Below are 5,147 nucleotides of genomic sequence, written 5' to 3' on the forward strand. Positions count from 1 at the left end.
TTTTCTCTCTCTTCAAAACGACTGATTTCAGCTTTATAATCTTCAGATCGGCCCGGCCGATCGCCAGATCGTCCCGGGACGATCAGACCAAAATTCGATCGTCCCGATCGCCCTGGACGATTCCCAGAACTATGCTCAGGCCGATATTTTCTACAGTGCCGATCGGCCTGGACGATGTCCAAATCGGCCTGGACGATATGTACAGAAAATCACCTGGAGCAAAACTGGGCAAAATCTGGAGCAAACTTTCCACTGATCGTCCCAGGACGATCCAGATCGTCCTGGACGATCCTGGAGCAGATTTTTGATATTACAATGTCATCCAATTCTAACATATCAAGACATTTAAATGCCCAAAGAATAATCTATTATCTTCAATATAGGCCATTTGATATAGTATTTTAGATTGTGTCAATATTCATGAGGCATGTGCAACACCCTATTTTTAAATAATATGAATTTTTATAGTTATTAGAAGTCACATGAAGTACTACAGTGTTGTGATTTAAGGAGCAGCGGCACCGAGAAGTATTAGAGAGTGGCACCTTGGTGCCATATCTCTCTATTTTGTTGTAACTTTGAAAATGCAACTAGCACAATGGTCTAACAACAATTCCAGTTAGTTCTAAATGTTTCATACAACATGCTAGTATGCTTGGATATTTATTGAGTGATGCTCAAAGTAAATAGGCCGGACATAATGAATCAAAAGAGGATAGACGTATACAAATCTTTCATAAATTGAAGCCAACACTGTTCAAAGGAGCTATTGAATCCTAGGTATTTGAAGATTGGATGTTGAAGATATATAATATATTTAACATATACAATGTCCATATAATAAGAAAAGCTCAACTACTAGTATTTATGTTTGAAGGAGAGGCTAATAAATGGTGTATAAGAAAATAAAGGGAGATATTTTAGGGTAACATGGAGCTGAGTTCATTACAAATTTTATAGATTAGTTTGTATCTCCATTAACTAGACAATAAATACAAGAAGGTTTAGTTATATAAGATCAAAGAGAAAAGATAGAGATGCAATCAAAAATAAAATTTGCTGAACTAGTAAGGTATGCTCCACAGTTGATCAATATAGCAGATTAAAAATAACATAGATTCTTGAAAGGACTAAAGGATGAGTTGAGGCATCTTCTTATACCACAGAGAATTTATGAATTTTTAGAGTTTATGGAGAGAGCAAGATTGGTGAATAAAGATTTGGCTATTCTCCAATTTATATAGGATACGAGCAAGAAGTGATTAAGAGATAATACGACCAAGAGAGACAGCAGTGAAAGGAATTACATTTCTAGACAACATAAAATGGTTTGAGTAGAGAGTGAGTAGTGTACTAAAGTGTTCCCCAATGGACATAACAACAACAACAACAACATCAAGCCTTTATCCCACTACGTGGGGTCGGCTACATGAATCCTTTTTCTCCATTGTGTCATATTAAAAGTCAAATTCTAGTTTAAATCTAATAAAGAAAGGTCATTCCAAATATTTTCTAACCAAGGCTTTTTAGGTCTACCCCTACCTTTCTTAACACAAGTCAAATCTAATACCTCTACTCTCCTAACTGGGTTATCGAAAGGCCGCCTTTTTACTCTCTTAACTGGGTCGTCGGAAGGCCGCCTTTTTATGTGACCAAACCATCTAAGGCGACTCTCTCTAATCTTATCTTCTACTGGAGCTACTCCAACCTTTTCACGTATATGCTCATTTCGTATCCTATCTCTAAGGGTAAAGCCACTCATCCACCTGAGCATCCTCATTTCTGCCACACTTAACTTAGTATTATGCTGCTCTTTTAATGGCCAACATTCGGCACCATAAAGCATTGCAGGCCTCACTACCATCTTATAGAATTTTCCCCTAAGTTTGAGGTTAACATTTCTATCACATAACAAGCCCGATGCATTCCTCCACTTCAACCATACAACTTGAATTCTGCTGATAATATCCCCATCTATTTCACCATCACTTTGAACAATAGATCCAAGATATCTAAAACGTGTACTCTTATTAATGACTTGATCGCCCAAAGTCACAATCCCCTCACTTGGTCTATTACTACTAAAATTACACTCCATATATTCCGTTTTAGATCTACTCAAGCGAAAACCTTTAGACTCTAAGGTTGACCTCCATAATTATATGAATGATCCATAGATTATATGTATGATAATCTAAAAATTATAAACTATATGAAAACTAGGTCCTACAGCAGCCTACACAAGTCTAAGTGTCTACCACAATCTTATAAATAAAATGTTTTAAACGTTTTGCAGATTATTTTTTAGTTATATAAATGTAATTACTTTTTTTTTTTTAACTAATAAAAAATGTATCAATGTTTTAAATGTGTTCATTCTTGGATCTTTTGATAAAATCTTACTCAAGCAATTCATATTGCAATTTAATAAAACACACAATTTGAATGTTCACTTAAGCTATCATGAATTGTAAGTATAGTTGAGCTCATCCTCATACGTTAGCAATGTGCAAGCTTGTTTTGCAAATTCTTAGCAATCCATTATATATTCATGGTTATTAGAAAATAATTAACATGAAATAAAACACTTAGGATTGTGTGCAAGATTGAAGGCTCAGATACTATGAAATTAAGGATATTAGTGATATAGTTGTATGATTGATTTGAGTTAGATATGTACTAGATTTAATGAAGAAATTAATATCCTTAAGTGTTCTTAATGCTACAGGATATGGATTCCTTGGTGATGCTAAAACCCCTAAATTCTATAAAGGTACATTGGTTGTCTTAAAGACGAATAGAGTTTAGTAGATTTTGTGTTATGAAGTGCAATGTCACGTGATGATGTGTTGGAGTCAGTAACCAAATGAGAACTCATGGAAACTAGAAGGATACCAAGTATATGATGTCATGTATAAGAAATATAGAAGCTAATTCAAAATTTATTGCTAGTGATTGTGGAAGATCAATGTAGAATAAAATATTTGTTAAGTGAGAATTTTTAAAGGACAAATTATCATTACAAAACAAAAAAAATTGAAATCAAGGAGAGAGATGACAATAAGGCAAGGTTTACTTTTGAAAAGATTGTTAAAATGTGTTGAATAGAGAAATGTTTAGATATGGGCACTAAACAAGTATATAAAAAATTTAGACTCCAAGTGGGAGATTATTTGGTGAGTCTAAATTTTCTTGACCATTTTAGATACGATTTAATTTTGATTTTCAAGATTAGGTGTTTAACAAACTCTAAGATTTATTCACGCCTAATTTTTCAAAATTGGTATTATCAAACTCAAGATTCATTCACACCTACCACCTCAAGTTGCTCTATGATAATCTATGGTTGCATAGCCACAAAAAGATGCAACAATGAGAACAAAGGAAGAGGAAGAGAGACCAAAGAGAGCGTAATTTAAGAAAGAAAGGAAGATTTTTTAGGGTAATTGCAGAGGCGGTCTTAGTTTGTACTCTCATGACATAATAGTAAGGAGTAGTCCTCGTTTTAACTCCTGCAATAAAGAGTGGAAGAGAGTTACTGTAACAATAATAGCATCTCCATCTCTACGTCTGTCCTTCATCTTCATAACAAGTGGGTGCATTCTCTCCCATCTTAACGAATGGTATGTTTTTCATTCTCTTTATTTTTATATGAAGTATAATCTCCTAATATACTCCTTTTAAAACTCATTGAATTTTTTTTATCTCAATGCATTATTGCACGTAACATTGTAAATTTTTTCGAATAATTATGACATGAATTCTTTAATATATTATATTGTTGTTGTTGTTGTATGCATTCATACACGTAAGTGGACCTCATTTAACCGTGTAAACTTATGCCTTATATTTTTATCTTTTTTTTCTCATCTTCATTTAATTTTGGCTTAACTTTCCTCTCTCTTTCCCAGCAGGCATAGCCCTAAAAATTTGGAGGGACGCATGATTGCATCAGGAAGTGATCAAACCAAGCCGCAACCTCTAATTAGATACTGTGTTAGAAAAGAATTACATGCAAATCCATACATGAAATATGATCTCATGAGGCAATCAAATAATGTGAAGCTTTGGAGGGAAAAGGTGGAAGGAAAAAAAAATATTGTGGACAACTGCAAGTGTCCTTAATTTATTTCAAACTAAGGTGAATTGAAATTTGAGAAATTTTCATTCACAACGGCTTCCTGTACCTAGTTGCAATTTCAGTCTTTTGATGTTCTATTTACAAGTGTTAATGTTTGTAGAATGTTGACCTTAAATATGTAATGCATGTTCTCATTACCAGTGTCGATATCTGTCCTCGAAACTTCATGAACTCTGTGCAAAGGGTAGTTGAAGTTACTTTCCGTACAATATCATGATAAAACTTTTTACTTATATGAAGTATAATTGCAGGGAAAAGAAAGAGATGAAATACCAATATTATCTAGCGAAGATAAATGCAATTGCTAGAGAGGTGGAAGGAGTTTGTCGTTAGACACAACTTGCTTGCTTGAAACCCCAGCCTCCCAAGTCCCAAGCTGGTATCAGCATGCAACACACGTGTAAGTGCTCAGTCAGAATACACAAGTTTTGACTCAAGAATCTATTGTTGTGAGATCCAAGGTCATGCTTTTCTAATTCAAATGATCTTTAAATCAATTGTTTTGAGTCATGACTAAAGCATTTGCCTACTTATGCCTGACTATGCGTAGCAACAAGGACATTATATAACAGTAAGAAGAGTGGAGGCATAAGCTTGTATGTGGGAGTGAAAACATCCAGACAGATCAAGGAGAGATTATTCTGTGCGGATACCGGACAGGAGAACCGTCTGTTACCGCTTGGTACAGACGCTCGTACTGCTTGGTATCGTGCTAGGTACCGAGAGGTACACTTTTTGGGTAACGTGACACATTTTTATTGGTCTCTGGATGATGTCTGGATTCCGCACGTAACAATTTGTCTGGACCAAGGGCATGGTTTGTGACTTTAGGGTCTCTCTTTGAATCAATTCTTTGAGATGGGTAAAGAAATTGATGGTGACGTTGGCTGCAAGGACAGTGGCATGCTGTTGGGGTTTCCTGATGTAGGATCACCAGAACTGGGTTTGGTCGGGGCCTTTTGCATGTTTGTTGTTGCGCGAGACGGGGATCGCTGGTTTTGGGTGC

General features: G+C 35.3%; 1 long non-coding RNA gene across 8 annotated transcripts in view; it reads left to right on the top strand.

The window, feature by feature from the left end:
- The window catches only part of LOC110108670, a 14,026-nt gene extending 9,388 nt beyond the window's left edge, over positions 1-4,638 (top strand). For 5 of the 8 annotated variants that reach the window (XR_002304490.2, XR_002304492.2, XR_003700689.1 and 2 more), the window contains one exon: positions 3,915-4,288. This is a non-coding gene — a long non-coding RNA (uncharacterized LOC110108670). Of the gene's footprint in view, positions 1-3,911; positions 4,289-4,392 lie in introns of those variants that run through there. The other 3 variants (XR_003700690.1, XR_002304493.2, XR_003700692.1) reach the window with 2 other exon arrangements.
- Positions 4,639-5,147: the final 509 nt, after the last annotated feature.

Source organism: Dendrobium catenatum, unplaced genomic scaffold (genome assembly GCF_001605985.2).
Source record: "Dendrobium catenatum unplaced genomic scaffold, ASM160598v2 fragScaff_scaffold_54, whole genome shotgun sequence".
Classification (NCBI taxonomy): Eukaryota; Viridiplantae; Streptophyta; class Magnoliopsida; order Asparagales; family Orchidaceae; genus Dendrobium; species Dendrobium catenatum.